The 27,866-nt window shown below is 37.4% G+C and overlaps 1 protein-coding gene and 1 non-coding gene across 19 annotated transcripts in view; both read left to right on the top strand.

Moving 5' to 3' along the window:
• The window catches only part of FHIT (fragile histidine triad diadenosine triphosphatase), a 1,490,910-nt gene that overhangs the window by 368,577 nt on the left and 1,094,467 nt on the right, over positions 1–27,866 (top strand). The gene's annotated exons all lie outside the window — the stretch shown is intronic.
• Positions 1,858–2,073, top strand: LOC114676660 (small nucleolar RNA U3). The gene has a single exon (XR_003727699.2). It is a non-coding gene; the product is annotated as a small nucleolar RNA U3 (small nucleolar RNA).

The following is a 27,866-nucleotide window of genomic DNA, read 5'->3' as shown; positions in this document are numbered from 1 at the left end:
GTTTTAATCGACTTTCAGGGTCTGAAAGTTGACCATAGATGTGATGGTTCTGAATGCTGCTACCTTCATTATGGGCCTCTGCTTTGACCATGTTATAGCACACAATTTTCAATGAGTTATCTATTTTGTGGCCTTGAAATGGGAACTTCTAATTTTACTGCTTAAAAGTGTGTTTTTCTTTTTAGTAAAATCAAGCCTGTTCTTTTTTCCTGTTTCCTTCTCTGCAGAATACTGCCTTTCTCTATTCATTTGCTTACAAGAGAATCTGCATTATCGTATTGGTTAGATCTTTAAGTACTCATTAAGTGTTCGTTGCATACACACCATGTGTCAAGCACCATGCTAGGCACTGGGCTGGAGTAGTGGCCAAGACAAACAGGAACATACCTGATCATAAAGAAGTCGTGTGTTCAGGTGAGTGCTAGTACTTTTTGCCACAAATAACAAAAACAATAACACCCATAGTAATACTACCTAACAATTGTTAAACTCTTACAAGCTAATGATCCAGTTGACTTATTTTTCTTTTTAAGAGATGGAATCTTGCTCTTATGCCCAGGCTGGAGCATAGAGGCATGATTATCACTCACTGCAGCCTTGAACTCCCGGGCTCAGTTGATCCTCCTGCCTCAGCCTCCCAAGTAAGTAGGACTACAGGCATACATCATTATACCCACTTTTTTTTTTTTTTTTTTTTTTTCCATTTTTTGTAGAGATGGAGTCTTGCTTTGTTGCCCACAGCAGGAGTTGTTGAACTCCTGGCCTGAAGCGATCCTCCCACTTCGGCATCCCACCAGGCCCAGCACCAGCACCAGTTGTATTTATATTCTGCCTCAGATGTTGATGGGCAGAACAATAAAGAACTCTTGCTAACATTTATTGCATGCTAACTCTGTGGCAAACACTGGGATGAAAGGTTTCTATGTATTATCTCATTTAATCCTCACAAACCCTTATTGAAAAGCTTTTGTCATTATCCCCATTTTAAATATGAGGAAACTAAGGTTTATAGGGATTAGAGGGATTATGTCAACTCACACAGCTGATAAGTAGTGAAGCTGGGCTGTCAAATGCTGTCTGATACCTTAGCTTGTGCTCTAAACTCAATTGTACAAAATCATGGAACATGATAGGGAGGACACTAATTTTCCATTGATGTCTAAGTAAAATAGTAAAAGGTATATTCCCAGCCATTAAACCACTCTGAGTAACTTTTTTATATTCTTATTATTTTACCATGAGTCTGTTTTTCATACATGCCCTTGAACTATCAGAAGCCCCCCCTCCCAAGATGGCATCTACACAATGGTAAATTATACCTGACCATTAATTGTATGTATATTGAGGCTTATTATACATCAGAAAGAGACAGATATGGTCCTTGCCTTTATGGATCTTACAATGTAAAGGAGAAGAGAGTCAGTCAATCACAAGTGTGATGAGTATTATAAAAAAGGAAGCAGAGTGCTAAGGCAAGTATATCACATTGGGAAGGTAACCTGATTTTGGAGTGGAGCATGGTTGAGGATAATCTCCACATGGAGTGAAGTATAATCTCAGAAGCCAAGTATGAGTAGGCATTAGACCAGTGAAGAGGAAGTCCAGGATGTGACATGGTTTTGAGGCCTCAGAGAGTACATTAGGGTCCAGGCCCTGAAAGAAGATGGCAGGTGGGAGCATAGAGAAGGCAGAGTGTAGTGGGAGATAAAGACAGTGAGGCAGGCAGGGGCGGACGATGAAGGCCTTGTGGATTGTGACAAGGTTTTAGGATCTTATCATGGAAGCAGTAGTGAGCCACTGAAGATCTCTGGGCAGTGGGGGAACAGGAAATATTTGAATCTTTAAAAGATCACTTTGAAGACTATACTTTCAGGGGTCATTTCTGTGGTTCATTACTTAAAGGAGTTTCCCCAAGTGTGTAGAGCATGGAAACCACAGGAAGATATGCAATGTTCTCTCCTGAGCAGGAAGCTGGTTCTTGGTGTTGCTTCACTACAACTGACCTTTGCCATTGATGATTGTTTTTTTCTTCCTTTGGGGAGATTAAGAGGAAGAGGACACAGTCTGAGTGATCTTCATTTAAAAAAAAAATCTCTTTGGCTGCAGTATGCAAAAGGAGTTAAACTGAGGAAGACTGGAAGCCTTGCATTAAGGTTATTGCCATTCTGCTATTCTGAGATTTGGTGAATCCACCCCCCTTTCCCCCCAAATCTGTGCCTTTTGCAATTTTGAAGACGTATGTCAGGGCTCACCCCACCTCTGTCTAGCAAGAAGCACATTTATCTGCCTCGAATGCGTTACCATTTTGGTTGATGGCCTCTGAACATTTTCCATCACAGTCTTCTGCCTCTCCTCCATATTCTTTGCTAAATAACGTGTTGGGAATGGTCTCCTTGTCCTCCACATCAAATACTTTAACTGAAACACCATCATAATTACAACTTAATTTCTCTCATTCAGACAGGGGTGATGCATCTCACCCCAAAATAAAAGCCTCCTTAAGCTTACACTCTCACACTTCATAACATGGGTGTTTACAAGGTTCTTTGCTTTTCTTGCTTGTTGTTACTTCTTTTGGATTGGATTCACCCTCATTCTAACTCATTCATCTTGTCAGTCTTAAATTAAGAGTTCCTTAGGGCTGGAGAGAGGGAAACATATATCCTTCTAGGCTGTGGAAAGTACACTACAGAACACTAGAACTCTAAGGGAGTGCCACAGGGATACAACAATGAATGTAGTTTTGTAGTTTCTCTTGAACATACTCTTGGCCCATAACACATGGAAGATGATGTTAAGATAGCATGTGAGTTCTGAATGCTTTCAGCTGCCTGTATCGGAAAATTAAAGTGATAGTGCTGAAATCATAGGGGTATTTATTACTATGAGAAAACAGGAGGTAGAGGATCTCAGGGTTAGTTTGGCAACTCAGTGGTGTCATAAAGGACCCAGTGTCTTTCATATTCAAGCTCTTTCCTCTTTTGGCTATTGCCTCATGGTCATGAGACGGCTTCTACAGCTCTAAGCACAAAGTGTTAGTATGACAGCGTCTAAAACAGGAAAGAAGAGGCATATGAAGAAAAGGCTTTCTCCTCTTGCAACTATGACTTTTTACCAAAGGTGAAAATCTTTTATGAGCCCCCCAGTGTATTTCCGCTCATTGGTTAGATCTAGGTCACATGCCTTCTACTGAATACCAATCAATGGCAAAAGAAAATAGCATTGCTGTGATTGGCTTAGACCAGTCATTATTCATTATCCAAGGCTAAGCACACACTTCCCATCAGAATTTGGGTTTTGTTATCAGAGAAGAAGGAGAATACATTTTGTCACATTTGGATTAAGAACAGAAAACCATAACAGTTCTAAATGATGGTATAAGAGGAATACTATAGTAGGAAATTTCAGAGATGAGGAAATGAAAGCAAATGAGATGACTGACTCCCTAGTTCCCTGGCACAGAAGTGATCTTGAGTAATTCCCTGAACCTCCCTAGATATGTAGAGGCACTTAGCCATGTCTGCTCACCACAGATACTTGTGTTTGGCAGGCATTGGTTGTTCCCTTCCTAAGATCCACTTTCTATCCATTCTTTCCTAACAGAAATCTTATTTTGTTTGGAGCAGCAATGCTCAGCTCATATCCAGCTTCCTACACTCTCTTACAGTTAGGAAAGACTGTGTGATCCATTTGTTGCTGGGCAGATGTATGTGGAAGTCACTGGATGGAACTTTCTGGAAAGCTTTTAGAAAGGGACTGACTTGGCTGGCATCCTCTTTCCCCTTTGCCTTTCCCCTCTTCTTGCCTAGGGAGAGTGTGTCAAACTTGGAGATCCAGTAGCCATCTATGACAACAAAAGTGAAACCCTCACTGAAAGACAGCAGAGAAAAAAAAAAAAAAATAGAAGAAGCCTGGAGCATTCATGACACCATGAGATACCAGTTCAGTGTCAGATTATACCTTCAGACATCTTGTTGCACGAAAAACAAAACAAAACACGCACACATGCATATCCAGAAAAGAAAGCTTTCTGTGTTTAAATCACTGTTGGGCTGTTGGTTAGCTAGATTGCAATTAATGCAGCTGAAAACAATCCCAAGTGATCTACTTTCCAAACCTAGAAACACCGAATAAGACAGTGAAGATGCATGTAAGTATTACTAAGTGCCAAAGGAAATATAAGAAGCTTTGTATGAGAAAAGTTAGGGAAAGAGAGGAAGTGAAAAATATAGTTGGTCTGATGTGGCCTTGAAATGTCCTGGTGTTGGAACATTTGAGCTTACTCTATCAGTGTTACTACATGCTTGTAGGATATGATACCCAGGTGGCCAGATGATTTGGAGGAATCAAAAATGAGAAGTTTACATTCCAGTCCCACTGGTGAATCTGAGTGTCTACACTTCCTTCAACCTGGGTATTATTTTTTAGGTATTTGGATATTATGCTTACTTTTGTTTGGTGTTTATGGTTTTTCACAGTAAGGTAATCAGAACTCAAATTAAGTTTTACATGGAGACATCTTTGCAGTGTTACTAAGGACACCAAAGGGACAATGTTTAACAGATATTGGGAAAACTCAGGTGTTTTTCTGTATGTGGAACATTTAAATACATTGCAGTTGAATGTTAATGCAAAAAATAAGTCTTTATTGTTGGTGATTACACTGCAAAGAAAGAGTACTTATGTTTCTTTCAGGATTTGCAGGTTTACTAATGGATCATTAGATAAAAGATGAAGCAGAGATCACAACTGCCATGAAGTCAGCTGGCACTTTATCTTAAAGGCAGAAATGCCCTAAAATACACCACATATCCTCAAATACAAAGGTGAGGTTTGCTTTCCCCTGAATTTATTATCCCTCAGAAGAGATGACCTTGCTTTATATTTGAGTCCTTTCAAGTACTGCTTTACGAAGTCACAATGGGCTGAAGTGGCTTCACCCAAGGTTTGCTTTGGGTGCTCATGAAGGTCTTCTGCTAGGATCCATAAAAGAGGAGCAAGGACATCAAACAGTTAGTCATGATTCCAGGGCCTGGAATCATTCACAATTCCAAGTATCGGATGTTGTTCCAAACAGCGATTTTGAAAATCTATTTAAAAAGCAATACAAGAGACAGATACATCGTAGACATCAAAATATATACCTGTTCAAATAAATATTTTTATTTAGAAGAAAAAGCTGCTAATATTATATAAATAGGTACTTGTGCCTTTAGAGACAACTTTCAGAAACACCATCATATATGATTCAAGGAGTGTCCTGTCTTGAACCAAAGGAAGAAAACTCAGTTGGAGGACTAAAAAGGAGGCTCTTATATGGTGGAGATGCTCACATCAGAGTTTGAAGAAAGCATGTGTTGAGATGCTCACATAAGAATTTGAGTAAAGTGCATGTTTTTAAACATCCAATTAAATTAATGAAATAAAAAGTATAGGTAGATATTTGGCTACATTTTTCGTATCCCTACATGTTTATATGTATAAGCTGGCCATTCTGCCTTTTGAAATTTAATATTTTTATTGAAAAAATGGAATATTTCTTTTTTGAAAAAATTTGATTTTTAGGGCATAGGGTCTCACTATGCTGCTCAGGCTTATCTCAAACTCCTGGCCTCAAGCAGCATTCCTGCTTTGGCCTCCAAAACTACTGAGATTACAGTGGAATATTTCTTTATTTCAAGACTGCCTTATATTTGGCATTACTAACTACTCTTTTTGGTTTAGTCTCATTATATCCTTTCTTGATACATTAAATTTTAATATAATAAACAAAGTTTTAAGTGCCTAAAAGAGTTCTAGAATGAGTGATGCAATGACATATGGCAGCTCATGAAAAAAATATTACATCTTCATAAAGCGTCATGCAGTTGGATTAACCTGATGAAGAAAATTGTTCATCTTTGGATTTAGGTTTGGGTTTAATACTTGTATTTGGTTTTGATTTGGGTTTAATGCTTGTATTAGTCAGGATTCTCCAGAGAAACAGAATCAGTAGGATGTGTGTATCCATATGTATAGAAAGAGAATTTATTATGAGAAGTTGGCTCGTGTGACTATGGAGGCTGACAAGTCCCCAGATCTGGCATTGGCAAGCTAGAGACCCAGGAGACCCATTGGTGTAGTTTCTGTCCAGTGGTCAACAGGCTTGGGTCCCGGGAAGAGCCAGTGTTTCAGTTAGAGTCCAAAGGCAGGACACAACCAGTGTCCCAGCTGATGACTATCAGGTAAGAGGAGTTTGCTTTTTCTTGCATGAGGGTCAGCATTTTTTTGTCTTAATCAGACCTTCCACTGATTGGATGAAGTCCACCCACATTAGGGAGGGCAATCTGCTTTACTACATCTATTGATTTAAATATTAAAAATGTGTGCAAAGCACCCTTACAGCCACACTCAGAATAAAGTTTGACCAAATATCTGGGCACCCCATGGCCCAGTCAAGTTGTTGATACATAAAATTAATCATCACTACACTTACAGAAATGTGTACTTTGCTTTTTTCCTTTTCTTGGGATTTATATCAAGGCCACTTCCAAAAAATATGTATAAAATATTTTAAGTTTAACTATACCATAGAAAGACTCAGTATTGGCTTGTTTGCTTGTTTCATTTTGTTTTTTAAAATTCAACTTCTAAGGTGATTCTTGAGGGAACTTTCCTGAATATAATAATCTGTCTATATTGTTGATAGACTGCTTTAATGAGGTCTATGTGAAATGATACAGTTCTGTAGGACTGGCATCTTTTGTTTATTGAGAAAGACGTTATGACATAAATGAGTGATCTTAAATATAATTGAGTTGCATCTTGTGTACATTGAACTTTTGCCAATTTAATCACACAGAATTGGCCAAAAAAGTGAGAGTAGGAAGTACTGATTTAAATAATATAGGCCATTCTGTTAGACAGTCCCTTCAATGAATATATGCCTCTTAGTAAATGTGAGATGGAAGCTGGGAGTCATTCTCATTTTCCTGAACCTCTTAGTGTGTGCATCTTAGTGCTGAGTGTGATTCCAGTGTTGACATATTCTGTTATACATGAAAAAATATATGCCTAGTAAATTCACACCAATGACTTCATCTAATCCTTGATCAAAGAAGGATCTGTTCTAATGCTAGAGGAAAGCCTCTACCGGACCTCCTGAGAAGCTGTACCATATTTTATTCTGTGGGGGAATTAAATAGATTTTCAAGAGACTTTCTAAGCTCTGACTTAAAAACTATCTTCAATTTAAGATGCCACTCAGCTATCTTTGGTCTGGGTTTGTGGCTTTCTTCACAGTAAATGTTAACTGCCAATGTTTTCAAGAGCATTATAATTTTAGGTTTGCTCTTTTAAAAGAGTAGTTCTCCTCCCTCCTCCTGGAGATGATCTGGAATGCAAACATGAGCTTTCCTTTGTGTATGTGTGTATATGGGAATGAGTGTAAAGGGTTTCTTTGAAACCATCCCTGTGGGTAAGAAAGGCATCTAGCCACTCTCTTGCAGGTATGTGGGGGCATTCACTTAGCTGTGCGCCTTATACCAGGGTTTACTGAAAAATACCAATAAGGTATACTGAATAAGATCCTATTCAAAATAATGAGTAGGTTATATAAATTCTGCTTAGAGAAAATAAGTTTATAAGATAAAGACACCTTGTCTGAAAGTGTGAAAGCCTATACACCAGTATAGCAGCTGGTGTTCTGGGTCAGCTGAGAAGAAGAGCTTTCTAAAGGAATTCATTGGACCTGGTTGGGCATAGGACTTGGCAGATGTGCATCTACTTTGGACAGGCATCTGGCTCTGGATAAACAAGTGGTGAGCACCAATACCTTTTTGTCTTCATGGTGTTTTGATAAGTGTGTTTGGAAAGGAGGTAGGGATGGGCTACAAGCAAATATAGAAGAAAGTAATGGGATGCAATGAGAGTTATTAACAAAATAAAAGATAAATGTAATGGAGTGAGTTGATAGGAATAAGGAAGCTGCTTTAGACTGGATGGTCAGGGGAGGCCTCTCTGAAGAGATAACATTAAAGCTGAGACCTTAGTGATTTAAAGATGCAGAGCATAAGAGAGAGAGAAGAGAGAAAGAGAGAAGTGCAGGCATAAAGACCCTAACATGGAAATGGGAACAAAGTACCACTCACTTTCTTATTAGTTGCACCCGTGCCCAATACCTTCCAGTGTAGAACACTGATAAAGGTAGGTACTTTAGATTGGATGGTCAGGGAAGGCCTCTCTGAAGAGATAACATTAGAGCTGGCAGAGGTCTTAAATGGGACTTTCTAAATGCCCCCTCAAACAAATAGCATGCTTAAGAATTCTGAATGGGGGCCTGTGAGGCGATGGGGAAGAATGAAAGTATTGGGATAAAAACAAGAATCCCTGACATTGCCTTGGCTCGTGGATGCTATTACCTCAAGCTGGAAAGAAGGCAGGAGAGAGGGAAGGAAATAGCCTGACCTGAGGGATCAGAGTTTTTTCAGTTTAGAAGAGAAGAAGTAGAAGTAGGGGAAGGAACCTTTATTGTATAGTGACCCTGCCACTTAGTAAATAAGACTGAATATGCTTGAATTTGGCCAATTGCATTAGGAATTGCTCCTTGGAGAGACATGGGATATAGGGAGAGGGAGAGAAAGCATGGCAAGCTTATTTTCTACCTATTTTCATACCTATTTTAAGGGTGAAGACTCCAAACACATAGATAAGAAATTTGCCCAACAGGTAAATGGCAGAAATGGCATTTAGAAGCAGGTCCATTTGATACCAAAGTAAATCAGACTGCTCTTTTTAGAGATCAGAATCAATCAATTTTTCATTCTCATGCTCTGAAAGAATTTACTTATCTTCCAAAGTAAAAACCTTACTCCATTGGATTAGACCTAATTATTTTCATGGTTTTACTTAGATATTTGGCTTTGTTTTTGAAATCATAACATACATATATATATATATATATATATATATATACACACATATATATATTTCATTTTTGTATTAATAAAAGTCCTTTAAGGAAACGACAATTTTATTCTCTTTGTGTTGCGAGGTAGATGTCCCATTGTTCAGTCTGTTCCTATGGAAAGAATTGACAACAATCCTAAATGGTATAATCACACATCTACATTGGTACATGGAAGGGCCAAAAGCCAAATAGTATTCCTTGTCAAGTTTCTTTGATTTCATTCTCATTCTCTGTCTCTCCCTCTCTCCCTTCTCTTCCCCTTCTTCCCAGTCTCTTACCAAATATCTACTTCTTGTTCTTCTCTTATATAAAAGATTAACATGTGAAAATCTGGTTATAATTACATGGTTTTCCCTTTCAGTAGACGGTTTTGCAACTAATAATAAAAATATTCAGTCTCCACAGGCAACTATAGTAAATATATTTTAAAAGGAATGTATTTTCTGAGAATAGAGGCTCTTAATGTTATATCCAAATTCATAACTGATTACCTATTCCTTTGGTTTCAAAGCTATGTTTGTCACTAGTTTTCAATTTCAAAGTGTTTAGTAACTTCTCAAGTATGTAGACATGGAACTGGATGGTATTTGGGAGTAACATCTACTTAAGGTCAGCTTGGTGACCTTTCTTGAAAAAAAAATTCATTATATACAAAATTTTAACTCATAACAATAAAAAATAGCTACCAATTTGAATGCTTACCACTTGCTAGACATTGTATGTATTTTACAAAGATTATCTCATTTCATCTTTATAACAATATGGTGAGGTAAGTATCTATAGTCTCATTTTTCAGACAAGGAAATCAAAGCTCAGGAAGGTTAAATGACTTACTCTAGGTTGTATTCAAATTAAGTGCCAGAGGCTGCATTTGAACCCATGTCTGTCTGACTCCAAAGCCTGGACCTCCAATTTTCTGAAAACACTGAGTTGAAATCTTCAGGGGTTTAAGGGTGGCCATCTTTGAAGTGTTTGGCATGGGTTGAAAGAATGTGCTGTAACTCTAGTCATCATCTTGCAAAGTGATAAAAGTTATAGCTGAGATCTGAGACCTGGAGCCCTGGCATTCCAAAAGTCGAAAAATCTCCTTTTAGTTAAAATTGCAAAAAAAATTATCTTAGAAAGTACAGTTTGATAGTAAAGTTCTCAAGAGTTTCTAAATGAAAACCCCTGTAAATGTAGAGGAACTGTGCTTAAGGCCCAGGAGGGCATAAAAATGAAAGGTAGAAATAAAAGAGATTCAACTTAAAGGGAAGAAAAGAAAGCTGAACCATCTTATGAAAAATAATTGGAAGCGGATTTCAATAAAGGAAGAGGGATGGAAAATAGACTAATGCCAAAGGGGAACTGGAGACAATGATGTCTGGATTCGATCATTTGGGAGCTACCTAGAGGCCACAGCCATTGGTACTCCATAAATTTGTGATGGTGTGCAGCAATAAGTAGGAAGTGAAAACTAGGGGAAAGAGGAAAAGAAAGTGGCTCAGTTGCATTACACCATAAATCCAGGAGTAAAATGTTCTCTCTACATATGTCAAGGATAAAATTGTGCCTCGAGTTCTGTATTTCATTTGGCATATTTTATTCCCATAAAGGAATACCCTGGAGGGAGTTCATGTGGGGACCAAAAAAAATGAGTGTATCACAGAAATGTCGACTAATAGGAAAATTCGTTTGACTTTCCTTCTTCCAGTGGTTCTACCATAGGCAGAAATTTCAAGGTAAAGAAGAAGAAAAAAAGAAAGGGAGGAAGGAAAGGAGAAGGGATGGAAAAGAATTCCAGTTTCTGAATTTTTGTGGCATCCTACTGTAAGTGTCAGTAAAAGGGGCTTGTGGATGTATTTTCCAAGATAAGAATGAATGGATAACATGAGTTTATGTTCTTTCCTGGTAGAGTTGATAGGGATGCTTTTTTTTTTTTTTGGAAAAGAAAGGCCTTTCCTCATTTGATAGCCCTGTGATTTGAACCTGATGTGCTGTTAAGGCTTTGGAAAGGGTAGTCCCAATCAGGGGTCCAATCTTCTAAAATGTGATCCAAGCATAAGAAGTGCTTCTGTATGCAGTGGATTCACCATATGCCCACTTAGGACCGAGCACCAGGTGTAGATCTTCACCATGCCTAAAATGTGCAAGCAAGAGCTGTTCAGAGGTACCCTAACTGGAAATGTCAGCTTGGAAAGAAAAGGTGCAGCTTGTCATATTCTTCTCTACAGGATTTTAAAGAGCAGTGTGTTTGTGGGTCTGATGAAACAAGAGTTAGATTAAAATGTAGCGCACTATTGAGTATCTGCTCTGGACTAGACCCTGTGGATGATGCTTTTGCCTATTAAATAAGATTATCGTCCGGGCTCCTTGGCTCACGCCTTTAATCCTAGCACTTTGGGAGGCTGAGGTGGGTGGATCCTCTGAGGTCAGGAGTTTGAGACCAGCCTGGTCAAAATGGTGAAACCTCGTTTCTACTAAAAATACAAAAATTAGCTGGGCCTTGTGGTGCGTACCTGTAATCTCAGCTACTCGGGAGGCTGAGGCAGGAGAATTGCTTGAACCTGGGAGGCAGAGGTTGCAGTGAGCTGAGATCATGCCACTGCACTCCAGGCTGGGTGACAGAGCAAGATTCCATCTCAAAAAAAAAAAAAAAAAGATTATCTTATTTAATCTTAACAATGACAAATACATCCATTAATGCATATGTTAAAGTTATGAAATGTGAATATTAAAACAGTGGAATAAGCCCTGTTGGAGGGTTTACAGCTTTACACTTCATCAGCTACCTGATAAAAACTCAGAGATGGAGATTTGCTAGTTTCTTAAAGAAGAGGTTGTTTGAATACCCAAATATCTGTAGGTGGACTTTTCTTTGTTTCCTTCTTTATTCTAACTCAGCTGTTTTTCTCAAATATTCACTGTCAGTCTTGAATACACAAAGCAATGTAGCTTGCACCCCACAGGTAATTAAAGTGATCTTCAATGGTAAGTTTGACTATATGCAACATTTGCCTTAGGCTCCAGCTTTAGAACTCAAATTCTCTCCCTTAGGATATGACTTTGCTATATTTGTGTATGGGTTATTTAGATCCCTGGAAATGTCTTGAAGTTTTTGTTTGCAACATACGTAAATGTGTTTCTAACTCCTCTGTTCTCTCTTATTCTTTCACACTTGCTCTTGCCTTGTGGTACATCTTTTTTAGAGACATGCATCATTTACAAATATATAACACATTAGGCAGAAGGGTGATAACCTTTCAATTTAGCGTCAGGTTTTAAAATTTTATGTATTCCCTTAAGAATAGGGCATGCCATATTATGTCATGTTACTCTCTAACAATGTAGCTCAACTGGAAAAGACATGCAGAGCCCTCAGATTCCAGTTGAGGTTACGTCCACATTTTTCTGGGCAATCTATCTGTATAGAAAAGTAATAAAGCCATAAGTGCTTATGACTTTCTTAATAATCTTATGCAAGAGGCTTATCATACAAGTTACAGTTCTTTTACATTTCTCTTATACCTTTGTTTAGGTATGTTGCCAATGGTTTAAAACTGCATTACTATGTATCAGCCATTACCTTTTAGTGCATCTTTTATGTATTTGACACTGACAGACATTTTCACTGCAATATTTTCATATAAATGTATTAATTACTCAAGTAGTCTTTGAGGTTGTCCCAGACATCGACCTGTGAGTTAATGGTGAAATTTCATTTACAGCAGGCTGAGAGCTCTTGAAAATTTATGGGATGATCAAGTTTGTTTCTGGTGTGAGTGTGTTTATGACATGTAAAGGTAACTGAAGTCTACATATAAAAGAAGCAGCATCAGAACTGGAGGATATTTGTATAACCTAAATAAATCCTGGGGCCCCCTGTGGTTCAATCTTAAGATAGCCTCACAAGTGAAATAATTAAAAAATAATTCTAAATTTTACTTTTACCTCTCCAAGAATTTTGAAAATTATTTTATGCATTACACATAGCAACTGTCCTTAAAATTGCCTGTTATCTTTCTTCTTCCTGGTGATCTTTCTCTCTGCAATCTGCTCAGAAGCCAGGCACTCTCTCTTTCTCTCTCTCAATCGTTTACCCTTAAATAGCTATGGTAGTTCTATTAAGTCTACAGCCTTAATTTTTTTTTTTTTGTTTACGCCTACCTTTCTTAAAAAAATCTTTTTTTTTTTTTTTTTTTTTTGAAAGTGGATGAAGGGAAAAGCCTAAAAAAATAAATTTGTGGGGAAATGGAAAGCTTGGAACACTAACATTTTAACAAAATTTGCCCTTAATTTATTTAAATATTGATTAAATACAATTCTTATTAAATTCATTGTTAGAACCAAGCTTGGAGTAAAGAATTATGAATTCCTTTGAGAATAAACTTCATATGCAGAATGAATTTAATAAATAGAAGTAGTAGAAGCCAAAAATGATGGGATTTATTAATTTAGAACAAATCTAAGCAGAAAAAATCCAGCAGATCACACGATTGTAACATAGCTAGTGAACAAATATGCACCCTCAGGGAAAATGATCAGGGGGTCATAGCGGACGACGAATAATAAGGCAGCTATGTAGCACTAATGAAGAGCAAGCTGAATTGAGACATAAATCAAGAAAATGAAAAACATTTTCTTTATTTCATATTAAACCTGTACAGACATTTCTAGTTCTTGTACTGATTTTAAAAGGATTCAGAAAAATTTCAACTAAGTTTGGAAGATAGTCACAAATATGATTAATTATATATGAAAGGAAAAAGCCAAAGTGTGATTTTTATGAGAAGAAAACCATTAGCTATCTTTGCATTTTCACTTGTGGCATTAAGAAAGAATTGATTTATATAATACTGAAGCATATTTGGTTAGTCAATGGGGAAAATTATCACATGACATTAAATGACAGAAAAGTTTTTTTAAAAATAGAAAATGTGTTGAATCACATTTTGGGGAAGTCTTAGGAAACAGGTTTTATCATTGGGCCTTTACAACTGTGGAGGCAGGAAAAAGAATGTTGTGGATTTATGTGTGTCGGGTTTTTTCCTGCCCTAGAGTCAATGATTTTATGAAATACCTAAGAAAATCTATTCCCCAGGATTGCATAAAATGCCTTCATTCCTCTTTGTTGATATACATGATTTATTTCTTATTTCTGGGACTTACTACTTCTGCTTTTCATCAAAATTTTAATCAGTTACCTAATCAATAAACTTTTCTCCTGTTTGTCTCATTTAACTTTTGGCCAAATCAGAATGGGTGAATAAGATTCTACTAAACACTATAGTATGCCTTTGTATTATTTGCAAGGTATTTGCTAAGCTCTGTATTTCATTGGAGAGAGTTAACGTTTTCCAACAAAATTATATTAAATCATAAGTGCTCTTGCCCTATTTTGAAATCAGTGGCATGTCTTTAAGATATATATCCAAGCTCTATTTTTCACTGCTATTTCTCCCTCTTGATGACCAGAAATACATACATGCATACTTGCCTTAACCCTAGTGTTTCAGGATTGAGGTAGCCTGTAAATTAACTTGATTTCTTAGAAATATGCAACAATCATGTACTCTACCCAGAGCTCTCCTATAGTTAGTTACCTGCCTTGGACAAGAAGAGAAGGATGAACACTGTGTCATTCTCTCTTGCTTATCAGGGTGTGCTTGTGTCTTTCATTCACACAGAGAAAAAGAAATTCATGAAAGGTTTTCCTTCATTTCATTTCAAACAAGTATAGGATTTTTACTATGCTTGTAAGAAATTATATACAGTCCACTTGGGGAAGCAGCCTGTGCTACCAATAGGTAGGTTTTCTAGTTATAAAGGTGTCCCTGCTGTTAGCCTTTTAAATTTCACTTTGGGAGCAAATGCTCAAAAGGTTCAAAATCCAGCACCAGAACACATAGACTGAAGGAACGTTCTGGTTGCTTTAGAGGGCAAAGTATTTCTAAGAGGTGCAAGGCTCTTTTGGTTGGGATCATAGAAATGATAATTTTGTCTCTAGGTGGCAATTATAACTATTTAGAGTGGTGGAAGTCTCTCTCTGGCTGTGTTTTTATTTAGCATTTTTCTACAAGATAGATTTGTGTCTTAATGTTGTTGGAATGTAATAAGGTGCTTATTTCACTTCTCTTTTATGAGAAAAAAACCTGTCTTATAAGACGTTCCATCCTCTGGAACCACCTGAATGCCCCAGTCAGCTTCATTTCAGCCCCAAAGTCAGAAGGAATTCTCTCTGGTTCCCCTTTTTAGCTTGTGGTTCCCAGTCCTAACTCACCTTCACATTGCCTGGGGAGTTTTTAGACTCCATTCCTATGTGAATTATAAACCGTATTCCTTTCTTCCTAACTTTCTGCAGACAGACCTGATGCACAGCCTGCTGTGGAATGCCTCACCACAGGTCACTCAAATGCAAATAAATCTTTGGTATATCTATGATAAATTATATCTACCTGATATATCAGAAAGATGCCTGGTAGATTTGACCAGTCTGGAGAGGGGTACTTCTATAGAGAACCATGTCTTCCCAGCTGGGATGGACAGCAGAGTAATACGGGTGCTCCTCTGCTCCTAAACCACAGACCTATGTGTAATATCTTTTGGATAGCTTAAGCTAATGATTTCTCCTTTAGATATCTTGCCCACATTAACTTGAATGGTCACACCTTCATCTTATGTGGACTTTCATTTTTTAAAGGCCTATCTCCTTTGCCTAGCAAGGAAATATATATATATATAAACTCATTTAATTTCTCTAGGTTCTTTAATAGGCTTAAGTAACTTTCTTATCTGCTATTTGAATATCAAAAATGTTTTAAATATAAAAAATACCACATATACCTTGAGAAGAAGCCTATGGGTCCTTGGCTGCCTAGTTGATAAAATATCTCAGGTTATGAAAAGTGTTAGCAATGTGTGAATGAAAGAGCATGTGTTAGGGTGTCATTTGGGCTAAGCTAGAAAAGAAGTCACACTCTGAGTTCTTTTTTTTTTTTCTGGTGGGAGATCAATACTGTCTAGACATGGTCTCATTAGGACTTTACATTGACTAAGGCAGACTCGGACAACAGTTGGTGAGATATTTGTGTTGCTCATTATTACAGAGAACTCCAGATTCACTGGTGTCAATTCTGTGCATTCCAGCATCCTTTTACTCAACTGTAGGGTTATCTGTGAGGGCAGGATATGCCCACCCATGACTTTGTCAAGATTCTGAAGCCTAGAAGTTTTGGGAACTACTCTCTAGGATGTCCTAACATGCTTGATGACAGTTCTATAGGCCCTCGGCGCGTCCTTGGAGCACTGGAATTCCCTATGGTCTTCAAAACATAAAAACAGAGATAGTAGCTCAACTCACATCTAAAGGCCTCAGCCCATCCCTGAGAGCCAGAAACTTTTCTGACATACAGCCTGCCCATTAATTTCTGCAAATAACATCTTCATGTGTGGAAATGTTACAGTCATTTTTTTTTTAATATTTAGTAGCCTTCTCAGTTCTAAGATATTTTTGTCCATTTGAATATATTTTTTTAAATTGAGGAACTTTATGATTCCTTACCTAGGACCAAAACTTAAAAGCCCTGCATCCTTTCTGTTAGGCATTCAGACTGCTAGATAGGCTGCTCTGCATGGAATCTTAAATCCTTCATTTGCGGTTACTTGTTGGCATTCTGCAAGGAACTGAAGCAATGTCTGAGCCACTAGAGGCCAGAGGTGGCCCAGCCCGACCAGGTTTCTGACAGTGAAATAAATATCTGTTATTTGTCCAGTGTCTTCACTTTCCAACTTTGAGCAAGATGAGCATAGACATTGAGAAATAATGCTGATTATAAAAGGATTGCTCATGATAAAAGATCTCTTTCTGGGAATTTAAGTGTTCTGGTAGATTAGCATTATTGATTATTTATTCTCTTTCCACATAGTCTACAGATGATTTTAGAATCCCGAAACTATCATTCTCCCTTGTCTAGTGTAATTACCAGAACAGGGAATAATCTAATTAAAAGACAACAAGGATGCGTTCTAATTGTTCTAATAAATTATGTTAACACACAGTGCATGCCATTATTTTCAACAGGAATTTATTTAACAGATTGACAGCTTGTCCTTTACTGCCACAATCTTAAATTTCATTTCTTCTAAACAAGACAACTTACAATAGGGTAGTTAAATATTCAGAAATCTTTTGGATTGGTAAGAGAATCTAAAGATCCATGTGGTACATACAGATGAAGAATTGATTTTGGGTTCTCCAGATAAAATAATGACCCAAAACAGAAGAGGGCAAAATAAAGAGGAAGAGAGTCTAAAGTAAAAATCAAAAACAGACTGTTGTAATGAGGTAATACACTTTTCATTTGCTTTTCTATTATCAAGCAAAATGTACATGATAAGATGATACTAACTCATATAATTGCATTTGCTTAATTTTGGACATTTTACACAAATCTGTTAGACACCACATTGCACACTGCATATATGAGATGGTGCCTTCAATAAAGTCATGTCATGATATGGGCAAAACATTCATTCATTACTGATAGGCCATATGTTTTTAACAGAAAACATCAGTCTCCTTGCTTATTTGAGCATAATTTGTCACATAATTATATGAGAAAACCCTCAAGGCAATACAGAAAAAGATGTCAAGAAGAATGTGGAGAGAAAATAAAATCTATGTAGAGAATGAAGGAAAGTGTACAATCAATTCTAAATAAACACAGACATTATTTACCTATTTCAGACAGGCAGATTCCCAGGTTGGCTTGTGTTATTGTCCTTGATATAACAACCTTTGACATGTAATTAACAAGTTTACAGGTAGGTAGGGATCTTTCTCACAAGGAAAATTGGGGACTTTGTGGGAATAACTTTCCGCCTCTGCAGAATTGATTCATTCACATGTCAAGTTCATCACAGAATATGGGGCTGGCAAACATGCGGACTGTAGTTCATATTCCTAAGGCCCACTTATTTTAGAACAGCAGTCATAGAGAGAAAACAGAAAACAAAAGATACATCATGAAAGACATGAAAATTAGAAGAAAAATCATCTTTAGTAGCAAAGGAATGCCTCCCAATTTCCTCCCTATCTGCATATATCCTGGCCTATCTGGGTGAGGATTTTTGGCTCCTTCCTCACAGTCTATTATATTCTAGTTCACACCTTCATTTCTGATGGGCAACGTTCATGCTTATTTTTCTGTTTTTAAAAATGTGTCATTTTTTTCAAGGCCTTTAGGCTCTGAAGATATCTTTCCTCAAAAGAGAACTGAGTGCTATAGAGCTCCTCACGGAGCTGAAGGACCCTCATCACCGGGTCTAAACAAGATCAAGTCCCCTCTAAGAGGCAGCATGAAGGTGGCATGCATTTTTTTTTTAAATAGTTGGACTGTAAAGGAAATAAAGAGGTAGTTAAATAAGCCCTTATGTTATCACATAGACACTTTTTATTCTTCTGTTTATTTTTTCTGTGTTTTTCTGAAATTACTTTTCACCAGAAGTGCGATAGCAGTTATGTAAATGCAGAAATCCATCCATTCCATTTCATTTCTAGAACCAACTCTAGATGCTTCTAAGGGGGTGGGGTGGTCTATGTGGCTGGGCAGAGGGTCAGCATAATAAATGGGAGAGGGAGAGGGATGACAAATGAGCAGCAATCCCTGGAGGTCTTTGGGGACTGGGCATTTCTGGGGCATAGAATGTGAACTTGACATACTGTACATAAATCTGATATATATTTTTTTTTTTCTCAGCCACTGGCACGGGAAAATTTTCATTTAGGAAATAATGCAAAATGTACATTAAGAAATGTTAATGTTTTGACAGACAGTGACAAATGCCAGGGAATCGGAAGCGACAGGAAAGCTGAAGCACTTCACTGAATGTGCTGCCATCTAGCCATTATCTCATTGCATGATGCTTCACTCCCCGGTCAGAGAGACACTGAAGTCATTCGGCAGGCAGGATGGAGTGTGTGTAAAATGGAGTGTAGAAGGCAGGGAATTGGCTGAGTCTTTTACTTTTATTGGCCATTAACGCATCCTACCAGTCTATAAACTAAATTTTGATGCATATTAGACTAAAGATAATGTTAATAATTCATGGAAAAGCTACCTTAAAAAGAGTGTTATAGTAGCAATCATTGCTTTAAATATTACACTCCCATTTTCCTCTGTTCGGTAGCTCCTTGTGGTACACAGGATAAAGTTTACTCCTCAATAGAGGATAAGGCCCTCTAGCCCAGCATCCATCCCTTACTTGTCTTTTCTATTGCATCTCTTGCTTGGTCCAATGGATGTTCTATACCTCAGCCAGGCATTCAGTCTCACAGATTCTCAAATGTACCATCTTTTCTGCTTTTTTCAGGGCTTTCGTGCAGGGTTCCCCTTCTACCTGGGAACTCCTTTTACTACCTAACTTTCAGAACCTGGTTCACATATCTCTGAGAAGTTTCCACTGATTCTCTCAAGCAGTGCTGATTCTCTCTGTGTGTCAGCATCATGACAAGTACATACCTGCATTTTTGCACTTATCACACATTATTGTAATTATTTTTCACATGTTTATTTTTTCTGCCAGAATCAGAGTTTCTTGTAGCCTGGAATTCAATAGGATCCAGTTTATTGTATATATTTTTAGCTCTTCCTACATGTATTATTTTTGAGTTTCTGTTGAGACTCAGGAACTTAAAGCTTTCAAAGACCTGAATGCAAATAACAATCAACAGTCAAGCCAGTATCCTATAGCCCGTGAAAATATCCCCAGGAATAAAGGGGAAGGCAAAATATTCTCAGATGAAGGAAAACTAAGAGAATTTGTTGTCAGCAAACCTGCCCTAAAGGAATGGCTAAAGAAATTTATCTATCAAGGTTGCAGTAAGTAAGGTGTAATTGCCTCACTGCACTCTCCAGCCTGGATGACACAGTGAGACTCTGTCTCGAGAGAAAAGGAAAGAAAGAAAGTTATCTAATTGCAAAGAAAGCAATTAAAAATGGATCTCTTCAACATCAGGAAGGAAGAAAAAAAACATAGCAAAAACATTAATACTCTTGAGAGCTCTAAATTATGTTTGAAGGTTGGAGCAAAAATTGCAACATTCTGATGTGGATGTAAATGCATGTAGAGGAAGTATTTAAGATAATTATAAATGGGGAAGATAAAGGGATGCAAAGTGGGGAGATAGGGTTTCTATATGTTACTCAAACTGGTAAAATGATGACACCAGTAAGCTGTTTAGTTATAAATATATAATGTAATACCTAGAGAAACTATTAAAAAATTATATACAGAAATGCACTGAAAGACACTTTAGATAAATCAAAACAGAATTCCAAAAGGTGTTCAAATAGCTTATAAAAAGTCTGGGAAAAGAAATAGAAAACCACAAAGAGAACACACAGGAAACAAAAAATAAAATGGCAGTGTAAATTTTAAAATATCAATAATTACATTAAAGTTAAACGGTCTAAATATACCGCTTATAATACAGAGAATACATTAGCAGAATTATTTTAAAAACATGACCCAACTATATACTGTCTATGAGAAGCTCACTTTCAATATAACAATAGAGGAAAGGAAAATGATGGGAAAAGATATATCATGCAGTCTTTAATCAAAGGAAAACAAGAGTAGCTGGTTCTTTGAAAAGGTTAATAAAGCTGACAATCTAGCAAGACTGACAATGAAAAGAGAAAAGACACAAATTACCAATATTGTAACTAGGCAGCTTAACTTCCAAATGGATTTTAAAACATTTTTTTCTCTTCTCTTGGTTTTCAAGATACAACCTTGAAAAACTGCAGAAGCCTTTTCCTCAGCCTAAAAATAGACTCCACATCTCTCCTATTTTCACCATATATACTCCTTTCACATTTGTCTAACTATATACTAGTATCTAATTATTGTGCCTTCTTAGAAGTTCCAGGGGCTAATCTTGAGACAGGCAAACTAAGCTTGGAGACCTAGCTGCAAAATTCCAGAGATTACTTCAAGGTGGCTAGTTAGAAACCTGGCCACTGCTGCTCAGGAACTTAAAGCATTCGAAGTCCTGAACGAAATAATAATCAACAATCAAACCAATATCCTACAGCCAGTGAAAATATCCTCAAGAATAAAGAAGTCAAGATATTCCCAGATGTCTTGACTCACCATCGAGGTAAACTGAGACCCAAGATAGCCACCAGAACAAGACCCACAGATATTATACTTAGTACAATTCTTGCATGCCTTCCTTATCAAGTTTTCCCTTTTTAAACCCCTGCCTTCCCCCAAAATCAAAATGATTGGTTTGGGTGGGAATCCGACCATTTCCCCTTTACTAGTTTTGATTAGTAAAGTGACTTTCTTTCTACTTAACAAGACCTCACTCTTGTTAACTGGACTCTGTAAACAGTGGGCATCTGGACCTGCATTTGCTTACAATATCAGGAATGAAAGAGGAGATATCACTACAGACCCTGTAGACATCAAAAGAATAATAAAGAAATGCCATGAACAACTCTACACACATAAATTTGACAACTTAGATGAAATGGGCCACTTCCTCAAAAACACAAATTCCTACCATTCACCTATCATGAAATAGATAATATTCAAAAGCCCATAACTATTAAAAATGGAATTAATCATTTACAAAAATCCCTGAAAATATTTAGGCCCAGATGGCTTCACTGGAGAATTTTACAAAACATTTAAAGAATTCATAGAAGTTTTATACAATCTCTTCCAGAAAATATGAGAGAACAATTTGCAATTCATTTTAGGAAGCTGGTGTTACCCAGATATGAAAAAAAAAAACCAGTACAAAAAAGAAAAGTATATACCAATAACCATCAAAAATAGAGACACAATAATCCTTAACAAAATATTAACAAATAGAATTCAGGCTAAAAGAATTATGTACCACGACAAAATGGAGTCTATTCCAGCAATGCAAGGCTGATTCCACCACTCCTATTCAACATAGTGCAAGAAGTTCTAATTCGTGCAGTAAGGGAAGAAAGGGAAATACAAGGCATCCAGATGGAAAGAAAGAAAACTGTTAATATTTGCTGATGACATGATTTTCTACACAGAAAACCCTAAGTGATCGACAAAGATGAAAGAACACAAAACCAACTCTTACAACTAGTAAGTGGCTGGGTGTAGTGACTGATGACTGTCATCCCAACATGATGGGATGCCGAGGCAGGAGGATTGCTGGAGCCTAGGATTTCAAGACCAGCCTGGGAAATATGGAGAGACCTCATCTCTCCAACAACAACAACAACAACAACAACAACAAATGAACTGGGCCTGGTGATGCATGCCTGTCATCCCAGCTACTTAGGAGGCTGAGGCAGGAGGATTGCTGGAGCTCAGGAGGTTGAGGCTCCAGAAGGTTGTTTTTGTGCCAATACCTGTGTGCCACTGCACTCCAACCTGGGTGGCAGAGTGAGACCCTATCTCAAACAAACAAATGAAAAATTAATAATTGAGTTCATTAAGGTGGCAGGATACGAGATGAACTTTAAATTATCTATTGTATTTCTGTATACTAGCAATGAATCTGTGGACATAAATTTTAAAAATATAGTACAATTTGCCTTAGCTCAAAAATATGAAATACTTATATAAACCCAATAAAACATTTATAGAACTTGTTTGTTGAAAACTGTATAATGTTGATGAAATAAATTTAAAAAATCTAAATAAATGGAGAAAAATATTGTGTTCATGATTTGAAAGTCACAGCATAGTAAAGATACCAATTCTTCCCAAATTGATATACAGGTTTAAAGCAGTTCCTATCAACATCTCAGCGTGATTTTTTTTTTCATATATAGATGAGATTATTCTAAAATTTATACAGAAACAAAGGAACTAGAGTAGCTAAAACAATATTGAAAAGAAATAATAAAGTGGGAGCAATCAGTCTACCCAATTTCAAGACTTATTGCATAGTTACTATGTGGCTATCCTTGGAGTGACAGAAACATTGATCAATGGAACAGAGTAAAGAACCCTCAAAATTGACCCAAATAAATGTGCCCAATTGATCGTCAACAAATATGCAATTTCTCTCAATAGAAGAAAAAGGTTTTTCAACAAATTTTCCTAGAGCAATTGACAAAAGGGGAATGTCAAACTAAGTCTTACACCTTATATGAAAATTAACTCAAAATGTATCATAGACTTAAATGTAAAATATAGAATGTTTAGAAGAAGAAAACATTAGAGAAAAATCTTTGGAATCTCTGGCTAGGGAAAGAGTTCTTAGATTTGACATAAACACAATCCATAACAGGAGAAAAAATGATATATTGGTGATATATTGGACTATATCAGAATTAAAACTTTTGCTTTGGCACTGTGAAAGAGTTTTTGTGGGGTTTTTTTGTTGTTGTTTTTTCCCCTCCTTTTCTTTTTTAAGACAGGGTCTCACTCAGTTCCCCATGCTGGAGGGCAGTGGCATGATCTCGGCTTACTGCAACTTCTGCCTTCCAGGTTCAAACGATTCTCCTGCCTCATCCTCTGGAGTAGCTGGGACTACAGGTGCATGCCATGGTGGCTGGCTAATTTTGTAACTTTTTTTTCCTTTTAGTTCAGACTGGCTTTCACCATGTTGGCCAGGTCTCAAGCTCCTGACCTCAAAAGATCTACCCTCCTCGGCCTCCCAAAATGCTGGGATTACAGGTGTGAGCCACCACGCCCGACCTAAGACCCTTTTAAGAGAATGAAAAGAATAACTGCAGACTGGAAGAAAATATTTGCAAACTACTTATCTGACAAAGGACGAGTGTTTAGAATATATAAAGAATTTTCAAACTCAACAGTAAAAAATCGAAGCAACTCAATTAGAAAATAGGTAAAAGTCATGGCCAGACATTCTACTGAAGAGGTTTTACAGATGGCAAATAAGCACATGAAAAGATGTTCAACAGTATTAGCCAACAGGGAAATGCAAATCAAAGCCACAATGAGTTATCACTACAAACATATTGAAATAGCTAAAATAAAAGATGATGATAACACCAAATTCTGGTGAGGATGGAGAGAAATGGCCTTACTGGTGAGAATGTAAAATGTTGTAGCCACTCTAGAAAATGGGTTGGCACTTTCTTGGAAAATTAAACATGCACTTATCATACTCCTGGGCATTTATCCCAAGTAAACAAAAGATTATGTTCACACCAAAACCCATACATGAATTTTCATAGAGCTTTATCTGTAATAGCCCCAAACTGGACACAACTCAGGTGTCCTTTATTGGGTGAATGGTTAAGCAAACTGTGGTCCATCCATACCATTGAATACTACTCAGCAATGAACTATTAATACATGCAACTACTAGACTGAATCTTCAGTGAATAGATTAAAAGAGGGGAAAACTAACAATACCAAAAGATTACACACTGTATGACTCCACTTGTATAACATTTTTGAAATGAAAAAATTATATAAATGGAGTACAGATTTGTGGTTAAAGCTTAAGAAGGGGTGAAGTGGAAGGAAAGTGGGTGTGGCTATTAAAGAGCAGTAAGAGGATCCCTGTGATGGACACATTCTGCATTTTAGCTGCGTCATTGTCAATATCCTGGTTGTGTTGCTGTGTAATAGTTTTCCAAGATGTTACCATTGAAGGGAATTGGATAAAGTGTATAGGGACCCTCTCTGTATTTTTTCTTACAACCCTCATGTGAGTCTACAATTATATCTACAAGCTTTATATCTCATGTATATCTCATGTACACATGGGAGATACCCAGAGATATGAATAAATCTCAAATAGGTGGCTTTGAGTCTACAATTATCTCAAATTAAAAAAATGTTAATTAAGAAAGGGGAGGGGAGGGGGCCGGGCGCGGTGGCTCAAGCCTGTAATCCCAGCACTTTGGGAGGCCGAGACGGGCGGATCACGAGGTCAGGAGATCGAGACCATCCTGGCTACCACGGTGAAACCCCGTCTCTACTAAAAAAAATACAAAAAACTAGCCGGGCGAGGTGGCAGGTGCCTGTAGTCCCAGCTACTCGCGAGGCTGAGGCAGGAGAATGGCACAAACCCGGGAGGCAGAGCTTGCAGTGAGCTGAGATCCGGCCACTGCACTCCAGCCTGGGGGACAGAGCCAGACTCCGTCTCAAAAAAAAAAAAAACAAAGAAAGGGGAGGGGAGTATGAACAAAAATAATAGAGGAGAAGATCACAGAATATAATTGTGGAAGCTGCCTTAAAAGGCCAGGGACTGATGTAAAGGTGCGTAGAAACTGTAAAATCTAAACTGAGATTCTAGAAAGCATCAGGAATTTGTGGCACTGTAAATGTATGAAAGTGGGAATGAAGGAGTATTAAAATAACATTGAAAGAATAACAAATAACTGCTAATCATTCCCCAGAGTTCTTGCTCAACCCAAATAGCCTGGGAACTGCCTCTCCCACCTGCCTCTCTCCCTACTTCCCCAGGAGGAAGACTGGAGGGGTTGGACCAACTACAGGGAGTGTGACTGGAGTCACCATGCATAGCTGAGGATGGGTATAATGATGACAATGGGGGCTTAAGTGAAAGACAATATGATGGGGCTTCTGCTCTTTCCCATACTGAAATCTCAGAACAATGGCACCCAGGCTTATACCCCTAAGGCAGGAGATTGAAAGACATCCTTCTGGGGAATTTGACCGGCCCAAGGAAAGAGACCTATAAATACCAGCAACCAGGGCTTTTCTAAGCCAATCTCTCTAGAACTGTGTTGTCTAATATGGTAGCCACTAGCAACATATACGGCTACTGAGCATTCAGACTAATCAGGTTAGTCTGATTTGAGATGGGCCTTAAACGTCAAGTGCACTCTGAATTTTGAATGCTTAGCATAAAATATCATATTAACTTTTATTAATATGTTGAAATAACATTTTCGATGTATTGGGTTAAGTAAAAGCTATTATTAAAATAGTTTTAAAAATGAGTAAGAGACTGAATTTCTTCCAGATTCAAAACAGGAAAAACAACTTTTATGGTGCCTCAGTGCTTTCTTTTATTAATTGATCTAAAGCAGCACGTTTTCAACACAAAGGGAGTGATTAGCCAGGCAGCAGAAAAAATAGTGTGACCACATATATCTGACATACGTGATGTATTTCTTTCTTGCTGGTTTCTATTGAAGTTGATTTTTTTCAAAGACACAGTCTGCTGAATGACAGTAGGCAGGCTATCAGGGCATCCCTATGTATTTCATCCTCCCAAGTTTATGCTAAATTTGTCACTTTGGGTGAGAGTGACACAGCCATTGGGCATAGCAAGGAGGTTCTTTATGTATCACTTGGAGTGCATCCAATATGTTTTGGGTTGTCTAGTGAGTCATTCTGTCTGGATCAGAATCCAAGATCTGCAACTTAGTAACTGTGATTTAGGTCAAGTAATTTAACTCTCTTTGCCTCTGTTTCCTCACTGGTAAAACAGGAATCAAAATAATAGAACTCTTTTTTGTATTCTTATACAATTAGATAAAAAGTACAAAATAATAGTACTTTTAAGGTCATCGTGAAGATTGCATACTTTAACGTGGGGAAAAAAATGCTTAGATGGTGCCCAGCACATAGTGAGCATTATATAAATGCTGCCTATTATTATTATTATTACTATTAATTACTTGGGGCTAAGGACTCTAGTATTATCTCTGATCCTTAGGCCAGCTTGTAAGGTAAGTAGTGTTGTTATCTAAGATTCTGAGACTTAGAGAAGAAGCTGCTCAACTGGGCTACAAAGTCACTTCAAAACCTGAGGTTTTTTTCCAGTATACAATCGTGTCTCATAAATCTTAGCGCCCTATTGCTGAAAGAAGCCTTTTAGATCATCCTAGGAGGTTTCTGAACTTGTCTACAGAGTGAGTGGTTAAGGGTTGGGCTCTGGGGTCCAAAAATACCGTGTTTGAATCCTAACCCATCACTCAGAGCAGCTGGGTGGTCTTGGACAAGCTCTTGAACTGCTTTTCTCTAATGTGGTATCTCCCTCATAGGTTGTTAGGATGATTAAATTAGATAATATATGAAAAGTTCTTGGCATACTAAGTGCTCCATAATTGTTATTTTTTATGATTATGGTTTTATTGTAAATATGAACTAAGTCTGAAGCTAGTTAGTGGCAGAGGTACAACTGGAACTCTGGTAGGTCTTTATATTCACTGCTCTCTCTTCTCCATTTTGCTATCTAATTGGTTAGTTTTCATTCATCCTTTTAGAGTCTACATTTATAAAGTCAGGGTTGTTAGTGAAGATTTTAGAAGAACATTTTCCAAGAGTTTTTTTGAACTGCCAAGTCCAGAGATTTATGATGTACCTTGGTGCTGAAGTAATTGGCTCTCTTAGTCTTGCATTATAAGAAGTTCTCTTTCAGCATATAAGGTTGAGAACCATAAGAAGAACTCTCACATTTTAGTAATTGCTTTATGGAATAACTTACCTCCTAAAAACATATGTTTTTCAGCTTCAACTCATCCCTTTCCTTTCTGTGCCATTTTGAGAATCTCCTCATTATATATAATCACAATCTTATGTTCTGAGTTTCTCCTTTTAACTATTTCCTTAAGTGCCATCACTTAATAATATTTTCTTTTCTGTTTTATCAACTAGTTGGGGAAGTGGTATACTTGTTAGCACTGATCAGTTTCTTAGGGAAATACAGAAATAATTTAATCTTAAAGATTTTCTATCTGTCATAGAATCTGTCATAAAAGATGCCTGAAGCAAGCTGTGCACTATTTACTGCCGTTATATCACATGTACACACAGTTCACGATCGGAGATTAATTCAGAAATTCTCATTAATATGTTAAGCTAAGGACAAGGATGAGATGTTTTAATACCTCCATAAATGTAACATTTGTTGTTGTTTTTTGTGTGTGTGTGAATTGGGTTGCTTTGACTGTGAACAAGACAGATCTCTACTTCGCTCTAATAGCGA

This window comes from Macaca mulatta, chromosome 2 (assembly GCF_049350105.2).
Source record: "Macaca mulatta isolate MMU2019108-1 chromosome 2, T2T-MMU8v2.0, whole genome shotgun sequence".
Lineage (NCBI taxonomy): Eukaryota > Metazoa > Chordata > Mammalia > Primates > Cercopithecidae > Macaca > Macaca mulatta.
The sequence above is the reverse complement of the archived record's forward strand: the minus strand, read 5'-3'. Positions and strand labels throughout refer to the sequence as shown.